Here is a 21,272-nt window from a genome sequence, read left to right on the forward strand (position 1 = left end):
GGGGGAGGCGGGGGTGGGGAGAGAGGCAGGACAGGCATGGTGAGGGCAAGGCAGATAACCCAAACGACTCGTAGGTTTGTGGTATGTGTGAACAGATGGATGGAGGTGCCATTTATTAATCTAGGAATTCATTCTTCAAAATACTTCGACACAAAATACTCTGACACTTTGCTAGGAGATGAGGAGAAAACCACCTGTGAGCGCATATAGCTCAGAGGAAAAGTCGGGCTGGTCACTGTGGCTTGTGGGAAAGAATAGAGCCTGGGAAGAACAGAGCCTGGGAGCACTGAGTAAAGAGAAAGACAATTCGTTGTATAAGAAACGCAGGAATGAAGCAATCCCAGAATTCCACAAGCTAAGAGCCAGGCATTTTCCTCCAGGACCAAGAACACCTCCCAAACAGCCAAATGACCCTTCACATCAAACCAACTTATAGCCACTTTAGAATTCTATCAGCGGCACAAAATCAGTTGTGTAATACTGTTAACTCCCTCCTCCCCAAGCCCCACCAGAAGAGACTCACAAAGTTAAGAGGGATGATTAAGGGCAATCCTGGAATTTCCCTACAGAAACATTTACAACAGATAAATGATCCATCAATTTTTCTAGTGTTCCCCAAACATTTCCACAGAAGTCTCCAAAATAACAAAAGAGAATGATCCTAGGGTCCTGGCAGGGTGCAATCTTAAGCTGACCTCTACAAATGAAAGCAATTTTATGACTAGTCTAGTACTTTAAAAATGCATGTGAGTTTTGCATGTGACAGCGTAATATAATTGGTTGCTTTTATTTTATTTTTTTAAAAGATTTTATTTATTTATTCAACAGAGATAGAGACAGCCAGCGAGAGAGGGATCACAAGCAGGGGGAGTGGGAGAGGAAGAAGCAGGCTCATAGCGGAGGAGCCTGATGTGGGGCTCGATCCCATAACGCCGGGATCATGCCCTGAGCCGAAGGCAGACGCTTAACCGCTGTGCCACCCAGGCACCCCTGGTTGCTTTTAATACATATATGCGCACTTTTAATTCCCACAAATATTGAATCAAAAGTGATGTGCTATGAATGTGCCTCAATTAGCCTGTGACTTCGGGGATGTCCTTGTCCAGAGCTTTCCACGCAGTGTGGAACTCATTATCTAAGTTGAGAACCATGAAATTAATCTGAGATGGACTAGGGAGGTTTTTCCTTGGAACAGGGACTACAGTCATGACCTCTGGAAGTCACTCTTCATTCCGCCAAATCCTATAATATATATTAATAATAATATTAATATTAAAATCACGCTGAGTGGTTTTTAATTCATTTGCAGGAGAGGTGGGTACTATGGTACATGGTAGGTACAGAGGTACTATGGGAGGAAGATACTGAGACATTCAGAGAACTGACATTCAGTTCATTTCCAAAAGGTCAATAGCCCATGACTGCTGGAACCCTAATCTGAACCCAGACAGTCCTTGTCCATGACAACTACTAATACTTCCTCTGCTATACCTCAGCAGCACACTCACATTGGCTACTCTCATATCTGGTGGTAATCAAGAATAAAAACTAAACAGCATGCTTTAAAACTGGGGGGGGGGGGAAGCTTTTTCTTCCCATAATTTTATTTAACTGAAAAAATATCAGTGTGTAAATTGGACACTTTTGGTACATAAAGTCAAGTGTTACTAATTAAGTAAATGAGTGATGAATCATAATATCAACACTAGTCATTAAACAAAATTGCATTTAAATTAGATTTACCAGATAGTTTACAGTACAAAAAAATATAATGAGCAAACTTTAAAGAAAGCTTCCAATAATTTCACTCTTAAAGCCTATATGACTATGGATTCTCTTGTATTATTTTCAAAGATGAATATAAACAGAAAACGGGAGAGTAAAGTCTGTGATGCTTTCTGCCCCTCTCAATGTTTCTACAGAGTCACACAACCTTTTAAGTAATATGCCACATGATTTAATTCGCCCAAGAGAGGTCACCTTGCTTGAGGGGAGGGTGCCTTCTGTCTAAATTCAGTTTACTCAATCAAATGTACCACGGAATGGAAAATGGGGTAGATTCATTCCTCTCCTGAAATTCTTCCTATGTTAACTAAAATCACCTTACTTTTGTAGCAAATGAGGCATGAGATACAAAGCCAGAAATTGATTTGGAAGAGTGAGTACATAGTCTGAAAAAAAGTGCCTGTATCTTTTGTAATAAAAAGTCCCTGGACAGCCCTGGATGTCACAGAGAGATATAAGAGAGCATAAGAATGTAAATGGGGACATACAAAACCATACAAAAAGACTGAATGCATTGTCACTAAAATAGACCCTTATTCCTCTACATACACACTGACTGTCAGTTTTGTCTGATGGGTGGTTGTGAGGTGACCTCAGTGAAATGTCATCTCCTGTGAGTTCATGTCCTTGACCTAGTTGGGTAGGTCCTCACTGCCCAGTGCAGCTCCTTATGATTGCCTGCCTAGCATTTTTCAAAAGCTCTAATCATTTCCTCTTTATCTTCCCACTCGCTAACTGACTAGGTCTCCTTTGTCCAGCAGGTTCTTGGTAAAATCCTCAGTGCCTAGCTCGGTGCCTGGCATCAGTCAGGAGATTCTGAAATATAATTGCTCTGGAAGAATGAACCAAGCTCTGAGCGGCCAACAGGATGCAGCACTCCTCTGAGTTCATTTTTACAAATCAGATTTGATTTGATTTCATTAAATACCTTTATTTACTGGCATTTTCTGAAATTACTCTGGGTTCTCATTAGTAAGGAGAAACTGATTCTATCTTCGACAGGGAGGAGGAGAAAACTTTCAGTCACTTGTTCCAAAGGTCTTTCAAAATAATGTTGTAGTATAATTTGGTGTGAAAGCAAGGTCCAACATTTTATTACCTCCAAATTTATTCAGAAAAGCTGAAGGCCCGTGATAAGGCTCATTAAGTTGCTGAAAGACCTATCTTCACATGCCTTTCACACAAAAGGTCTCAACTTAATGCCAGGTAATTACTGTTCATTTTCCCCTGGTTATTTCTATTTCCTGAAGATTCCCAGGGAAGTTGGCCTCGGTGAACACTCCTTGAAGTCTGGGACGTGAGCACAGCAAGAAAGGCCCATGTTTACTGGAGGATCTTTTCAAGTTGCAACTAAGGAAAGACTATTCTGACTCTAGGGCCTAGAATTTAAACCTAGATCATCACCTGCTTTCCAGAATCAAGGCCAAAAGAGACAAGTTCTTGGCAGCGGATAAACTGGCTGCTGTCTACATGTTAAATATATTACTTTTCACAGCACCTATTCCATACCGATAGGACTACCGATATGGGTTCTGGCTCTAGATTACTTTGGCTCAACCCTCAACTACATCGCTTTCCAGTTTGTGACTCAGGGTCAATGACATATTCACTACATGTCAGTTTCCTCATTCGTAAATAAGGGCTCATTGTACCTATTGTAGGATTGTTAGAAGGAAAGGTAAAGCCCATGCAACGATATCTTGCACATGCTAAATGTTCAATAATGTTATTTATTGATTGATATTAATTAGTGTCATCACCACCATCATCTCTGATATCCCATTTACAAGCAGAATTTATCCCTGTTATTTATGATAAATTTTATCCTACTCCCAATGGATCCAACAATGGTACTGGAAAAAATTTCACTAATTGTGAAATAGCACAATAGAGGGTAAAGGCTAACCAGGGAAAACCCTCTGCTGGGCATCTTCATTTCAGTTTGGCAGGGCATTGTGGTATATAGCCCCCTTCGGACTCACTGAAGTCACCAGCCCCAAATCTATACCTATTTTTATTTTTAATCAGCTGATGACTACAGTTCATCTGTCTCTATTTCAGTGATCCTGCCAGCAGCCTTCTCTCCCAGTGGGCTCTCCTCACCCCAGCAGTGTCCATGGATGAAAAGCCAGGTCATGGGGCGCCTGGGTGGGACAGCGGTTAAGCGTCTGCCTTCGGCTCAGGGCATGATCCCGGCGTTATGGGATCGAGCCCCACATCAGGCTCCTCCGCTATGAGCCTGCTTCTTCCTCTCCCACTCCCCCTGCTTGTGATCCCTCTCTCGCTGGCTGTCTCTATCTCTGTCGAATGAATAAATAAATAAAATCTTTAAAAAAAAAAGAAAAAAAAAGAAAAGCCAGGTCATTCATGAGAATGTAGCTTCTCACAGACATATCCAAGGCCCAGTGGACTTCTGGAAAGAGCAGTAAGTGGATATCGAGTGAGCTCTCAATAAATGTTGGCCATCATGATTGTTGTTGTTCTTGCCAAGAAAAGCACCCCATTTCCCAAAATACTTTCTTTATTCCTGCCTATAGCTCCACAAAGGTTTTCTGATTAGATTTGGGGCTTTGGTTCTTTTTGACTTGAAGCACAATGGTGACAAATACAGACTGGATTCAGGGATCCTTGGACTTGAATCCCCACTCAGCCTCCTTTTTAGCTGGTTATTCTACTTATGTATAAAGCCGGAGCAAGGGACTCATGAGTTCTTCGTGTCAGACAAATGAAAATCAGTGGAAACGATAAAATAATCTTCTACTTAGAGTAGAAAACAAGTCTCTCCATTTAGAGATTTCCATAATCTCTAGGCCATTGAATTTGCCCTGGCCTCCACTCTTTCCTTCTTCAAACTTCTGCACCTCTTCCCCCCTCTTCTTACTGCTCTGGGCTGTGAGAACACGAACAGCTCTCTGGCACAAACATCTTCAGCGTTCTGACCCAAACACAGGCTCCTGTGAAAATGACACATAAACTTCCCAGTGAGGAGAAGCTAAGCAAGGTTGATTTTGTTTATGGCCCCTGAGCTACAAGAGATGGTTAAGTATAGTAACTAAGAGCATGAGCTCTAAACTCAAGTGACCTGGGTTCAATTCTTGGCTCTGTCATCCAGGGCCTGTCACTTAATACTCAGTCTCAGTTCATTATCTAGAAATAAGGCTGATAATAGTATCAAGCTCAAGGGGCTGTTATAAGGTTTAAATGAGATTATTGTGGGTTACTCTGTAAAACCCTTCATATGGTATCACATATATAAGACATATTCAATAAACATTATTATATTCAGATGTGTCCTGGGTATGTGGATTCCAGAAGTCTGTTTATATTAGAGGGTCACTACAGAAAGACATTGAAGACCAAGTCTTCCAGTGGAGCAAACATTACCATATTTGAATTCAAAGCCTTAATCTCAAAAGGCTACAGAGACGTGTTCCTTCAACAGCAAATCAGGACTCAGGTTGGAGGGTATATTCTCCCTCAGGTTTCTCAGCAAGCCAAGTCTGCTGAAAATGTCAGGAGACCTTTCTCATTCACAGAGACACTTCTAGAAATCACCAGCCACTAGCAGGTCCTCAGGATTCCTTCTCTAAAAGTGGCAGTTTTTAAACAATTTTTAAAGTCATAAGATGTTAACATGAAACTTGCTAAGAAGATAACCAAAATGTATTAGAAGAAGCAGGAACAGATGGTATGTGTGGGGCAGGCTCTTCTTAACCTAATTCTTTCTGCTGCATCCCCTACATTATGCTTCTTTTCCTAATGGTAGCACATGGATACTTTTAAGTCCAGGGAAAGAAAAAATATGTAAATCATATAGTATCAACAGGATCTAGTTTCTTCCTAAGCACCAGACCGTTCTCGCCAGGTTCACAATTCAGAGCATGGAAAACTATATGAACAGAAAAGTTAGCAAGGCAGGATGTAAAAAACAGTATCACACCACTGAAGAAGAGAGTTGTACATTCTCCTGCAAAACACACAACATAGTACACAGACTTACCAAGTCTGTGTTGGCGATGGCTACCGGAACAAAGTATGTTGTAGGATCAGAATGTTATATTTGAAAACCCACTAGCATAACACTGGCCTAGGTATCAGAATAGTTGAGCGTTTAGAAGAGGCCAACATTCCCTGTGGTCCAGGACTTCCCATCAGAGCAATCGGGTAGAGGCTTTCTTTGAATATCCCGAGTCTGTTCAACCTCCATCATCCTTATTTACCAGAGAGCAGTTCATACACATACATGGTAGTGTGGCGCAAACATTTACTAGCTGGCTGGGGGTGAAGGAGATGATCTTACTGTAGTGTCTGCCGCCATGGCAACACGTCCACCATGGCTTGTTTCAGGCTAACACTGAGAGTGCTGAACAAGGAGGTGAGAGGAGGGCAATATAATCTGCTCTCACAAATAGGTACAAGTTGACTACAGCAATGCCTAAACTGTGTTGTTGTTGTTTTTAAAGGTTTTTATTTATTTATTTGACAGAAACAGAGAGCACAAGCAGGGGGAGTAGCAGGCTGAGCAAAGGGCCGGACGCGGGACTCGATCCCAGGGTCCTGGGACCATGACCTGAGCCAAAGGCAGACGCTTCACCGACTGAGCCACCCAGGTGCCCCAACCTGTGTTTTAAGGGGATGGAAACCTCACTGACAAATATCCTTTCCAGGTCTACGTGGTTGATGTAAAAGTGGTTTTCATATGGCTAATTGTGAGAGTTCAAGTATTACTTCTTTGAAGGACCAGAAACAGAAATATCATTGCTAATCCATTTTCTATCTGAATGAAATGCTGACTCTTATCGTCCATCTGTGCAGTTCTTCTTGTAGTAAATGGGATTTTTTTAAAAAACTTTCTTTTCTCTTTTCAGTTCTACATCTGCTAGTGTTTCCCATTTGCCAGCTCCCAACATGTCCCCAATTACTTCTTTTTTATGTTATAGCCGACATGCTGATGTTTCATTAGTTACGACCGCTGAGTTCCACTGAGCATTAAGAGTCTGTGGGGCCTCCAGGAGGGTACATAATTCACTAAGTACACCAAACCCTTTTTTCTCCAAAGAATATTGTTTAAAATAAATACATAAATACAGTATGAGTTTAATGTAGTACAAAGGAAAGGTTTTTCCCTTGGAATCGTCAAAAAAAGTGAAAAAACAAAACAAAAACCATGATTCGTGAAAGCCTGGTTTATACACAGGAGCAAGAAATCGCTTGCATTTAAGAAGTATGATTTCAATTGGCTTTTTTTTTCCCTAACTGAACAAAAAGCAAAAAATTAATACATTTGAATACATGAACAAGTTGGTATTTTAACCTATTCAGTCAAAATATTTTCACTGCAAGGAAAGGAAACTGAGGTTCATAAGGCATACAAAAACTTGAAAAGTTAGGATACAATAGACCTCCAAAATTATTGCTAAAATGATTTTGACTAACAAAAGTAAAGTAAAAGGAAGAATCAATTGTGTTTGTTTTTAATTCTATTTTTTTTATAAATATATAATCATCCTCCAAAAAAATTCCTGAATAACCTAATGGATGAACAGCAAATTTCCAAGCAGGTAGGAGGAGGCCAGAAGTAAATGCCCCTAAAACACGGAAAATCAAATCACTCAACTCTAGCAGTGACTGAAAAATGGGTACTGTTTTCCGAAGTTTTTTTCAAATTAATTTTTTTTTAAATCAGTTTGATAAAAATCGGCAAACAACAATCTTTTCTCCACGATGTGAACAGTGAAACAGTCAGATTTAAACTGTTTAAAACTATGTGGTCACATGTTGCTGTTAGCCCAGAATTGTATGTAAAGGGGGAGGATGGTAGAGTAATCAGGATTTTCTGGCGTGGTGGGGTGGGGAACGGAGGAAACGGCTGGGAAGAGGAGGGATAATCTTCCAAGGACATTTTTAAAACAACAGCAGTATTTAAGACCCATGCAACATCAAGCAATGGGATAAGCCCCCAAGATATGCAATCTTCCCAAGTCCCTGCAGCACAATGAAGTATTATGAATCCCATTTTACAGATGAAGTAAGTGGACAGAGAGTTCCCATTCTGAGCAAGAATTCCATTACCAAGATCCAAGCTTAGCAATGTCTTACCTCCACTAGGGTAGAGCTGGGCATGGGGCACACATGCTTGGAGGCACCAGCCACCGGCTTCCATATTTCGGCCTCTACTTTCCAATCACAATCTTAGCAACTACCACCTCACCACCTCTAAAAATATTTTTAAAAAGATGCTACTTCCACAGGAGAGGCTCTAAGGCCGAACTGCTGCTCCCCCACTCCTAGTTCACACCAGCTATTCATCTGCCACAGTGCCACAATGAGTAAGTGGCAGGGCTAAAATTCAAATCCAATTATGTCTGACTCCAGAGGAGCGAAAATTTTAACATCCCAGGCCAAATGTATTTTGCTTCTGACAAGAGAAACAATAGTAGTGATTAAATCAAGCTTTCAAATCTATGTATGTCCTCAGAAAAAAAATAAATAAAAATAAAAATAAGTCATTATCTCCAGTTCCTCCTATGCCTGCCCTGTGGTTTTCAGCAGCTGTAACTCTCTGCACAGTTCCTTGCAGATGGCCCTTTCTCCAAGATCAGAAGTCTTCCTGGCTCTTGCCTCAGAATAAGTCTCCCCATTTTGGGTAGAGAGAAGCCAGGCCCATCCTATAACCCAGTTGTTCTCTGAGTGTGGCCCCCCGGAATAGCAGCATCAGCATCATTGGGGAATTTGTCAGAAATGCAAATGCTCAGGCCCTCCCTTAGACCTACTGAATCAGAAATTCTGGGGACGAGGCTCAGATCTGTGTTTTAACAAGCCTACCAGGTGATTCTGATGCCACTCAAGTTTGAAAACCACAATGGCTTGAGAAATCTGTGCAAAAGTTTCCCTGGACCTGTGGGAGTAGCAGCCTAGCAGTCCTGCCTTCATCCCCTGCTCATAGCTAAGCTCACAAAGCAGGGACAGACAAGTATTCTGCAGGGAGGCCTTCCGCTCTCAATCCCAGACTAAGTCAGGCACCCCTGTTCTCTGAGCTCCCATACCACAAGTATAGCACTGCATAATCAGACATTAATTTATGCTGAATGTCAGCTTCCTCAACCAAACAGTGAGCTCCAGAAGGCCCACTGATCTCGAGGGCAGTCTATGGTTTGGAATATAGTAAACCCTCAATAAGTATTTTATGAATGGGTAAATCATTAAGGTTCATAACGCTCAAAGAGCATCTATGACATATACAAGTCCCACAGCTCCATTTTCACACATTCTTCAGTCAAATATATATCAAGCATTTCATTCTGTTAGACACCATTCTAGGCACTAGGATCCAGCAGTAAACAAGACAGAGAACAAAAATCAAAACAAAGAACTTGTCTTCCTGCCTTCTGGGTCTTATTTCTAGTTGGCGGAGATAGAAAATAAAACAAAATAAACTAGTAAAACATACAGCATGTTAGATGGTGATGAATGCTATAGAAAGGGAGCTGGGGTGCCTGGGTGGGCAGTGAGGGAGGCTGCAGCTTGAACAGGATGGTCAGGATAGACCTTAGAAGAGTCTTTGAGAAAAGATCTCAAGAAGGTGAAGGAACAAGCTCTACCCTCCAAGTACCTGAGAACACACATAATGGGCTGAAGGAACACAAGGACAAAGCATCCCCAAGAGGCTGGAAGAACGGCAGAGAGCGTGGGATGGAGTGACCAAGGAGAAAACAGGAGATGAGGCCAGGGAACCACAATGGGGTGGAGGCAGGCAGATGATGTAGGACCTTGCAGGCCACTGTGAAGACCATGGTCTCTTCTCTGAGGGGAGTGAAAAGGTTGTGAGCAGAGGAGTGACCTTGTCCAACTTGTGTTATAATGGAACAACCTGGCCTCCGTGTTGAGCATCAGTTGAAAGGGGCAAGGGAAGAAGCAAGAGAAGACCAGTTAGAAGTCTGCCACAATAATGAGAGGTGCTGGTAGCTTGGCCCCACGTGGCAACACGGGAAGGCAAGAAGCAGGTGGATGCTGGGTAAAAGCCTGGACTCTGCCATGGCCGCCAATAGTTTGTTCTGCCACGTAACTGTTCCCCATGACACAAACTCCCAGAAAAAATATATTACATAAGAGACCTGTATAGGGAGATGAGCATCTTGAACTCTTAAATAGAAAAGAAAACATAAAGTTAGTAGGCAAGCAGAATGCCAGGAAGACATACTTGCAATAATCACAATACGCAACAGATTGGTTACCTAAAATTATGAGTAGAGAATGGAGCCCCCTGACAGTTTTGTCTCTCACAGTTAAATATTAAGCTTTCTTAAGGATACCTCTTTATATTTACCACCTTGCTCTACACATAAAGGGTCCTCTAAATGCGCATAGGTGGTTGATTTTAAAAGAGGCTTTGGTAACAAGAAATATAAAAAATGGATAAAAAATGGAACATAAAGGCTGTCTGATCTCATACTATATTTTACATTCACTCATTCAGGTATTTTCTGAACACTTCTTAGTGACGAGGTGCTAAACCAGAAGTTACAGATTTGCAGAAGTTCATATTGTTAATTTTTTAAACCTGAAGAGAAATATCAGCAAGCAAAAATTTTTAATGCAAGGTAATGATGAACAAAATAGGCAATAATTAGAAAAGAAAGGAATAAATGCCACTGACAAATAAAGACCGTGCAAGACCTATTCATTCAATGTAAGATTCACAGAGGACGGTGTAAAGCCAGGGAATAACTGGAAAACCTGCAATTTTGAAGTGAAACCGTCATGGTTCTAATCCTGGTTCTGCCAATTACTCGCTGGGTGACTGAGCACATTCTTCACATCCTTGATCCTCTATTCCTTCAATTATAATAAAAGATAAAAGTAAATATCTCTTAAACTTGTCAGGAGGGTTAAATTCTACAATTCAAGGTAAAGAGTAGGTAAGCAATACACGTTAGCATTCTTTCCGAATTTCTTCTTAGTGTAACCTGCAATGACTTATAAACGGGAACGTCCCCAGAACTGACATATGCCTCCCATGATTCCATGAGTTACATATGCCTCATGAGGCTGTCCCATTCACATGGGTCACTGGTGGGCCTGTCCTCATCAGGTGCTCTCTTTGTGTGCCAAAGAGCTGATAATCCCCAAAACAGCAGCTGCTGCCACTTGAGGCCTCTTACATTTGCTGATTTCAAATTCCCGCACTACTGGGATTCCAACAGACGTTTGAAGTTTGAACAGAATAATAAACTCTGTGGGCTCTCAAAAGGGAAACACTTATCTTGTGAAAAAAACAAGTGGTTTTTTTTAATTGTCAGATGTTTATTCTGAGAGATTCAAGGCTATCCCCTACCTGTTTTTCTTCTTCTCCAATGCTCAACTTGAACATCATTTGAAAGGTTTACCAGCATGCATGAGTAGAGGCTCTAAACGTGCTTCCTACCTGAAATCTATTCCTACTTAGGAAAAAATGCCGTGCTCCAAAAACTGCGACCTCAGAAATTCAAAGGTGCAAATGCCAGGTCAAGTGAGGCATTGCTGAATTGTGTAGTTGTACCATACAAGCTGGCTTGTCATTCCCTTAAAGCTTCACAGCCCTTGTCAATTGTGAATAAACACCATCCTTGAATTCAAAAAGACATCCTACAATCAAAGTACAGATCTTGGAAAGCATCTGCCTCCTTTATAGTTCCTAGAAATGTTCTATGTGTTCATCTACAACATGGTGGTACCAATCTAAGACACAGACACTGAGGCGAACGTTCAAGCCATGACTGGTCCCTGAGTAAGAGGCTGCCGATGTTGAAATCACTGTATTTGTTGACTTTGAGAAGATTAGAAGGTGACTTGCGGCATTTAAACACAAGCATGGGGCGCATGGGTGGCTCAGTCGTTAAGCGTCTGCCCTCGGCTCAGGGCGTGATCCCAGAGTTCTGGGATCAAGCCCCACATCAGGCTTCTCCGTTGGAAGCCTGCTTCTTCCTCTCCCACTCCCTCTGCTTGTGTTCCCTCTCTCGCTGGCTGTCTCTACCTCTGTCAAATAAATAAATAAAATCTTTTTTAAAAAAATAAAAAATAAAACACAAGCATGTTCTTTTCCAGCCTGGTCTTTGTGCTGGCTCTGTGCAACCTGAAATAATGGGAATGTGGGACAGCACGTGCGACTGCTTGGTGACGGATTGCATGGAGAAGGACCTCAAAGAGATGAAGATTTCAGAGCGTGCTGGAGCTCAGGAGGGAATAAGCCAGACTCCCCGGGGTGAACTAGTTCCACTCTACAGATGAAGCTCAAGGGGAAAGCTAAGGTCACTTTTTGATACCACAGGGATCAATTTAGTCAATAACCATTCTGCTGCCTTCAACCCATTCGTGAACACCTTGGGGGGGGGGGTGGAAACAAATCCAAAAACAAAATCTTTGAAGCTTAGAGAATCTGTATAGAATCAGGAGGGAAAAGACTTGAACTTTGGATATCACAGCTATTACATGCCTATTCCCCTCCATTCATCAAGATGTTGCAAAAGTAATTAGGGTAATAAGTATGAAAAATGTTATACTTTTTAGAAAACTGTGTTTTAGATGTTCAGTAAATGATGTCTTGCTTCCCAATTTCCTTAGCAGTCTTGCATTCTTAATCACGCACTTATCTATTTAATCATCCAGAAAAATCTTATACCATTACTTTTTCTTTTCCTGATTGCATGGTAATACATGCTTGCTATAAAATATTCAAATCAAACAATATTATCTAAAGGAGAGAGTCTCTGGAAATCCCAGAAACATGTATATTTATTAATCATTACATTCTAGGCCTTGTGTTGGAGGTGCATTGAAGTTGTCAAACTACATCAGACAACACCTGTCCTCGAAAAGAAAAAAAAAGTCTACTAAAAGATAAGGTAACTATAAAATATAACCAAAATATGAAGTAATGCAAGCCATAAGAATGAAATGAAGAAATGCTACAGAAGTCAGAGAAGGAAGAAATTACTTCTAGCAAAGTATGGCCAAGGAAAGCTTCCCCCTCCTCGGCAGACAAGGATCTATGGCAGACAAGGATCTATTTCCACCACTTCCTGTAACTCCACATGTCATGTCACTCAGGAGTCCTGCTGCTCTGTGCTAGACTTCCTAAACTAAGATCTAAGAGCTTTCATCTAAAATTCTGAATTCCACGTTCTGACCATTTCCCCAAAGATTCAGTGATTCTGAATTCACAGCACCCCATCAAATAAGGCAAACCTGAAGGAAAGAAATCATTTGATCATTTACCACTTCTCATAATCATTGTTCAAAGGAATCAGGGGAAATATAAAAACAGTAAGACTAGAAAAGGAAAAACGTCAAGTTGTCAAGTTTCCCCTATCCCTTTCCAAAAGAAAAAAAAAAAAAGGACAAAATGAAGAAGGCCAAGTTAGGAAGACAGATAAGAGGCACACCAACACGGGAGCACTCCACACACATTGCACACTTAATACACAAGAGTTAGATAGAGCTGGAAAGATGCAGGATCAAAGTGAGTTTGAAATACATCAAACCTGTGGTTATGGAAAAATCCAAATTTATGATAGATCTAGACAGGGAGATAGTTGAGTAAGGAAGAAAAGAATCAGGAGACCAAGGGTCACAGAAAGCTCTGCCTCTGATAAGCCGGGATATCCACAATGAAATCCTTAATCTGGACATGAGGATTCTCATCATTAAAATTAGTGATGCTGGTGCTGTATGCAGCCCAAATGGGATAGTATATTTGAAAGCATTTTACAACACATCAGATAAGGCATTTAATAAAAAACCCTGCATTTAGATAGTTGGCCTAAGTTCCAATGAAAGATTTATAAATTCAGGACATACGTCCAGATTTTCCAAATGAACAGTCCCAACTTGCCACTTCCACTGACCTTTAGAAGCACGAAGGACTTACATGACTTAATAAATAAAGATAATACCTCCTTAAGGACGAGGACCATGTCATATCCCCCGTGTTCCCGCAGCATCTACACAGCACCCAGCACAGAGTAGCTCCTCGGTACTCCGGAAAACTGAACTAATCTTCCTCCTACTCTATGTTCCTGTCCCTTAGCAACGACTAATTGTCTGCTGCACTGTGAGTGGACACCAGCATCAGTAAGCTGCCATCTCAGGGACAGAGTCAAATGGGCAGAAGGGCATTCCTGTAGCATCCATCTCTGGCTGTCATTTACACACTTCCCTTCCTGGGCACACTCAAGTGCAGGCAATAAGCAGCTTGTGTGTGCTGAAAGCCTCCCCAACACTGGCATAGCTAAACACTCTCAGCCTTGATCAGGAGATGATGGCACAGGTGGGCACTGGACCTGAGAGGTGGCCCAGGCACCAAGAAGTCTTGGCAAGGTTGGACGGCAGCAGCCCACTCTTGGCCCTCAGCCACTGCCATTTGCCTGTCATTTGTAAAAACACAGAACAGAACACAAGCCCCACTCTGCCACGGACTTCACAGCAACATCCTGAGAATTGTGAAATATAAAACAGATTACTTTGTTAAATGGATAGAAGCCAGACCTGAAAAGAAATTTTTGTATAGGTCATTGGTGTCATACTGGTAAAGAGCTTTACACAACCCAGTCTTTCTTTCTTGGTATCAGAGCAGGATTAACAGGAGGACTGGCCAGCAGCTGCCCAGGATGCCAAGTAAGAGGAGGTACTAAAGTATTTCCAGAAAAGTAACACAGGGAAGAAAACAGCATTTGTCAGAACCTTCTTCAAGAAGGGAATTGTGTTTAGTTGTAAACCATACTTTGATGAGACAATTAAGGCAAGAATAGAGGTGGAATGCTCTAGAACAAAACAAGGTCCGTAAAGTGTCTTTATGTAGGATGGAATCAACAACCAAGGGCTTTCTTTTTGCTGAGCTGGGTGAGGAGGCCAGGATGCTGTGATCTGTCATCATCCTTCTCCCAAGCAGCATTGATCAAATCTGGTATTTCACATGACTGCCGAAGAGACACCAAACAATCAGTCTCCTCGGGCCACATACATGTCTTGGTCAAATACTGCTTGGGATCACCAGTTCTTATCATTAGAAAAGGTCTGGCTTTTTTCTTTCAGCTCTCCTCCCATCCCCCAATGTCTTTGCCTCCTTTCCCCATGCACACACGGATAATTCAATTACATGTATTTATTGAACACCTGGGAAGAGAGAGATGAGCATGGCACAATCTTGATCCCAGAGGAGCACATGCTCTAAACATCTAAGTTAATATAAGGCAAACAGATGAGCGCTCTAAGAGAGAAATGTTCAAATACAAATATGGGGACACAGATAAGTGGCCAAGGAAAGTCTCAAGGAAGATGTGTCACTTATGTCAGGCCTACTAGGATCATAGGAGCTGACCAGGTGCAAGAGAATTGTAGAGGAACTCAAAGTTGATAAATGAATGTACCAACACATGACAGCCTAAGAGGACATTGTGTCTTCAGCAATCTGCAGAGTCTCTAGGGGCCACAAAAGAGTCAACGTGCTGTGGAATAGCAGGAAATGAGGCTAGAAACAAAGGTCAGAGGCAAAATTTAAAAAGTCTTTGGATGCCATGCCAGGGGGTTGGGATTCTACCCTGGAAGCACTAGGGAGCTACCAATGGTTTTAAGCTAGAAGTAGGGAAACTATGTGGTCAGACTTCTCCAATAAAACCTTGCTGGTAGTAATGTGAACATTAATGAATGGAAGTGGAGTGCCAGGGTGGAGGTGGGAATTGCCATGGTCTAGGACAAGATTGGGAAATAGATCAATGAAGACATTTCACAGGCACAATCAATGGGACCTGGTGACTCTAGTACACAGTGATAAAAACAGAAGAGTTCCTCTCAATTAATTAATTCCTATTCATCCTTCAGATCTCAGATCAAATGCTACTCTCCCTAAATGAAGCTGTGCAAATCCCAGAAATAAATTAGGTCCTTTCATGACATGCTCTCAAAGCACATGGGACTTTTCTTCCACAGCACTTACTTCAGTTTGTAATGCTATATTTGTGTGATAAATCAAGTGAATGTCTATATCTGCTACTAGACTTTGGGCCTCTTGAGGGTTTATTTTATTTTCCATATATCTCGAGCAACTAGCACAGCATCTGACTCATAGTAGGAACTCAGAAATTATTTCTTGACAGCAACGGGAAGGCAGTTAAGGATCATACAAAGGCTTCTATACCGCAATATCAGTGACATGATGAGCCCATGAACAAAGGGAAAGTATGAAAATGAGGAAAAGATGAAAGTGGGGAGAAGAAAACGAATCCCAGCTTGAACATGGTGACTTGGAAACACCTGCAGGAATTCCAGATGGAGATTCCCAACAGCTTTGAACTCAGAAAAGTCAATCTGGAGATTACAGATTCAGGAGCTACCCACATGGCTGAAGAGAAAGTAGTCACTGATTTACTCAAGTTGGCTATGTAACTCCAGAAAGAAGAGGATCAAAGATGGAGCCCTTGAAAAAGCCAAACGTAGAATCAGCTAAACAAGCCAACAAAAACACTTGGAAAGAAAAGTTTGAGAGCCAGGAGAAGGACCAGGAGAAAGGAGATTTCAAGAGACCAAGTGAGGCAGAGTTCAAGAAAGAAAAGATATTTGACAAGGTCTTATATTGCCAAGGCATTGGGAGTTTGCTAGCAGACCTAATAAAGAGGTGCGTTCTGTAATCAGGCCGCCATGTCTACTTCCAAGGCAAAAGATCTCTGGACCCCCAAAGAAAGATGAAAAGAACAATAAAAGATGAGAACAACATGGGTGGAGAGAAGAAGACTGAAACACATGCAAAAGAAAGGGAATAATTCATTCTCTCACTCATTTAATTAGCTTTGAGCTCTTACTATGGGCCAAGCACTCTACATTGGAGGTGTAGCAGTAAACAAGATATGATGGTCTGTGGGCCCAGAGGATTTAAGAGGGGACAGGATGAAGATCAAAGAGAAAGAGTCTGACCTTGAAAATCCATGAGACCTCTCTTCCCTCTGTGCTAGAAAGGAAAGAGAAATGATCCAGAGCTAACGATTACAGATTAAAGAAATACCAAGAAGGCAAGAGATTTCAAGGCTGTCATGGGTTGAGTTTCCCTGAAGGCAGAAACCTGAGGTGAGGGCTTGGGTCCAGAAATTTATTTGGGGGGCGCCTGGGTGGCACAGCGGTTAAGCGTCTGCCTTCGGCTCAGGGCGTGATCCCGGCGTTGTGGGATCAGCCCCACATCAGGCTCCTCCGCTATGAGCCTGCTTCTTCCTCTCCCACTCCCCCTGCTTGTGTTCCCCCTCTCGCTGGCTGTCTCTATCTCTGTAAATAAATAAATAAAATCTTAAAAAAAAAAAAAAAGAAATTTATTTGGAAGATGATTCCAGGAAGTCGGGACGACAGAATACAGAAAAGACAGGGAAGGAGTAAAAGCCAATGGAAGGGTATATTACCAAGTTTGCCACTGAGGGCTAGGGGCTTGATTTGGCCGGGACCTCCTAAGAGTGCATCCAGAATTATGCACATAAGAATGAAAGCCTGGCGCATTTATTCACATGTTTAAATACCCAGGGGTTGACGGTAGCCCCCGAGGGCAGTTACTTCCCCCACATTTCCAGGCTCCTCTTTGGCCCAGGCCAGGCAGGCTCCCAGCCTGAGAGAGGGTCCTGGGAAGGAAGCAGAAGCAGGTGCTACAGGTGGGACAAGCTGATTGGGACAAAACTGGTTACCACAGTTGCAGCTGAAATCAGAGGTGAGGGGCTGTGAAAATGGCCACCAGGGTAATCAACCACAAGGATGGTATTGGTGAGAACTACATGGAAATGACAAATCTTTCAACCGAAGCTGAGAAAGGAGGGAAGGGATGCTGGAGAACATGGCTTGGGTGACTCTTCTAAGGTTTAAGCTTTCTGGCAATGCTTTTGGCCTCTTTTTTAAAGGGATGAACTTAGGGACTTATTAGTAGCTAAAAGTGGAGATCATAAAGAAGGCTTTTCATTCCCACAGGACATGGGCCATGATATTAACTGTTGATATTTATTGAGTATTTTTTATGTGTCAGGCACTTTGTAGCAACATCAAATGAATTATCCCTGCAACTATATATGGTAAAAACTGTCATTGTTCCCATTTCACAAGTTAAGAAAGTGAGGCTAAGAGAGTTTTCTAAATTTTTAAGACATATGGAATAACAACCTATTTCAAGTATGTGTCAACAACCCACACTTGCATACTTGTTACTAAGCACAGATACATACACACACACACACACACACACACACACGGCAAAACCAGATATGAGGATTTCCAGAGAATATAGTTTGGTTAGCTTCCCCATCCATTTCCTCATTATGTGGACAATGAAGCACTTCTAGACTCTATGGAATGAATCTTTAATTTTTTTTACATATACCAAATGATCAATATCTTTCCTACAACTATACAAGACTAGGAATGAAGAAAATAAGGACTTTTAGATACAAAGACTGACGTAAAAAGCAACAACAAAATACCACTCAGACTACAAAGCTAAAGTAAGTCAACAAAAAGCATCACAGAGAGGGAAAACTAAAGCTTGTAAAGATGTTTAAACTCGTTACAGACCAAAATGTAAGTCTGATTGCAAAATTATCTGCATCTTTAAACTGGAAGTTCATGATCATGCTGGAGGTAGGAGCCAAAATTTAATTTAAAGAGCAATTTTGGCCAATCACCCCTATTTTCTTTAACAAAAGAGCAGGGAGGGAGAGAGAAATGACATTCGCTGATATCCACAGAAGGCCAGGGGAAGGGAAAGCAGATGTGCTCACATCACCGACACACTCGCGTCTGGCTTGCAGAGGCTGGTTAGGCAATGCTGCCCTCCCTGGAATGGAGCTGGTGTATAATTAGTTTAGGCTGTGGAGGCCTGTATCATTAAAAAGATGACAACTGGACGCTTGCCACAATCAAGATAATGTTTCATAATCAAATTAACTCGGCTCAAGAGCTTGATTTGGAGCCTGTTTATGGTTAACCATCAAATGGCTTTCAGAGTACTTGGAGCATAAGATACAAAAAAGACCCTAGGTAAGTATCACATGTATACAAGAAGCATGTGAAGATGTGGCCATTTGTTTGCCACAGAGCATTCATGATGAGGCAGGGGCAAGGGGACAGCGAGTGCAGAAGGAATTAGAAAGGTCCCTCCATCAATCCTCCAAGAACTGAATACATTTTTTCAGAAAATCATATTAAACCCACATGCTTTAAAGTGTATATGGTTACATACTTCAGCAGAAGTATTCTATCAGATCCTGAGTTGCTCAAAAGCAGGAATCTTCAGGTCATTTTTCTTTGCTGCACCAGAACCTCGCGCATTGCCTGGAGCTGTGTGTGTACTCAGAAACCCTTGTGTCTGCAGCATGCTGTTATAATAATTAGGAAAGGCCAACATAGAAACACAGAAAATCTTTTTTATCTACTGGGAAGTGAAATCATACATAGATGGATTGCGACCATGTACAAAAATAGGCATGTTTGAGGACAACTGTAATGTTGATAATGTGCAAAGAGGAAAAAAGCGGTGTTGGATTTTGGAATTCTGCATGTGGTGGTGTTTTTCCTAAAATTGTCTAATGTCATCAAAATGTTCTTTTCCATCTTAAAAGCTATTGATGTCCTCATGTTAAAGGGAGGGAAGCTACCTGGTACGCAATGAATCACTGGCATACAGGGTAAGCTTCAAACTCCATAGCTTGGCACTAGAGACCCTTTGAGATCTGGTCCGGCCAAGAATGCCAGTTGCATATCTTGTCCCCCTCCTTCCTTCTTCTCTGTCACACTTATCCCTTCCAAAATGTATTATAGGTCTCACTTTCTATTTCATTCATTTGTTCGTTCTTTTTTTTCCCTTGCACATACCATTCTCACTACCTGGAACACCCTTCCTCCCACCTATTCTTCAAGAGCTAAATTCTATTCATTCTTCAAAAAACAGCTCAAATATCCCCTAAGAAGGCATCCTTGATTCTCCACACCCCACACCAGTTTCATTTGTTTGCCCCACATCTATTTCGATAACAACTTAGGCTTACATCTCTTAGAGAGTTTGTCACACTGTGCTCCAATCACTGGTTTACCTGTCTTTCTCCTCCACAAGCCTAGACACTACCTACAGATAATGTAAAGTTACCTGGGGCTACACAGGCCAATGGATGACCCATGGTCTTTTTTAACAAATTGTGACAATGTGGTCACTTCATCAAGACTTTTTTGGTTGCAAGTAATAAACATCCATTGAAACTACTCTGTGCACAAAAAAAGGGAATTTATTTATAAGGGCACAAAGACACTTCTCAAAGTCCAATCGTGGAAAGTACAGTCACTAAGGTCTAGACCCTGGAGCCAGAAAGCTTAGAGAATCAAGGCAGCTTGTCTCTTAATCAGTCAGTCTGATTAATCCCCCTCTGCCACCCCTCCCACCTCACAATCATTTAACCTGCATCTCTCATCTCTCCACAGGCCCACTGTCTTTCTTCCTCTCTCTCAGAATGACAGTTGTATACTGGCTGAAGACATGAACTCAAGCTACCTGGGTTCATGCCTGGCCCTGCCATTACCCAACAATATGATCTTGGATAAATTAATTAACCTCTCTGTGACTCAGTTTCCTCTTCTATAAAATGGGAATGAGAAGAAGACCCACCCCATAGGGCTGGCATGAGGATTACTGAACTAATCCAAGAGATGACTTTCCCTAGCTCCCAAATTCACCTACCTATCCAGTGTATCTACAAATGTCTTAGTCCCAAATCCACCTCTGGGAAAGACAATCTGACTGGCCCATTTTAAGTCGGCTATGCATCCTTGACCCATTCAGGCATGGCCACAGAAGCCAAGTTACATACTAAAACATGACCACCAGGGCTCACCCTTGAAGGTGAGAGGGCAGTTCTAAGACAAAGGGGCCATGGGCTAAGCCGATATCACAGACAGAAGCCTCTTACAGCCACCAATCCCCTCATCCGTCCATGCAGCCACGTCTGTGGGCCTGCTTTGGATTATAGCTGGGGCCCTTCCCCTCACAGCCCTGCATGAGGCTCTCATTTAAAACACACAGCTGCCTATCTGTCTGCAACGGCACCTAAGGGAGCTCCACACGCCGGCACTTAATAAAGCTTAATGGTGATGATGGTGACACTGACAAGAATGACGGGGGCACCACAGGCCACACCACAGGCTGCGATTGCTTCCCTGCAGTTTGCTGCTGGGCCCTATGGCTTGAAGTTGACGTCGGCACATCCTTCTAACTCGGCTAATGTGACTCAACTCTGGGGCCAACCCTCTTCAGCTCCTAGCCAGCTGCTAGTTAGGTAGATTTATACCCCACTAAACCTATTGTCACCCAAGGATATTTTCCTTGCAGCCAAGGTTTAAAGAACCTAGGCACAGCATCTGATAATCAAGAGGAAAGGCCTCCAAAGACAATTAACCATTTGATTCGAAGTGTTCTGTTGCCAATTTCCAAGTAAAAGAGATCAGCC

General features: G+C 42.1%; 1 protein-coding gene across 5 annotated transcripts in view; it reads right to left on the minus strand.

The window, feature by feature from the left end:
* The window catches only part of FHIT (fragile histidine triad diadenosine triphosphatase), a 1,448,934-nt gene that overhangs the window by 1,337,292 nt on the left and 90,370 nt on the right, over positions 1–21,272 (minus strand). The gene's annotated exons all lie outside the window — the stretch shown is intronic.

Source organism: Ailuropoda melanoleuca, chromosome 4 (assembly GCF_002007445.2).
Source record: "Ailuropoda melanoleuca isolate Jingjing chromosome 4, ASM200744v2, whole genome shotgun sequence".
Classification (NCBI taxonomy): domain Eukaryota; kingdom Metazoa; phylum Chordata; class Mammalia; order Carnivora; family Ursidae; genus Ailuropoda; species Ailuropoda melanoleuca.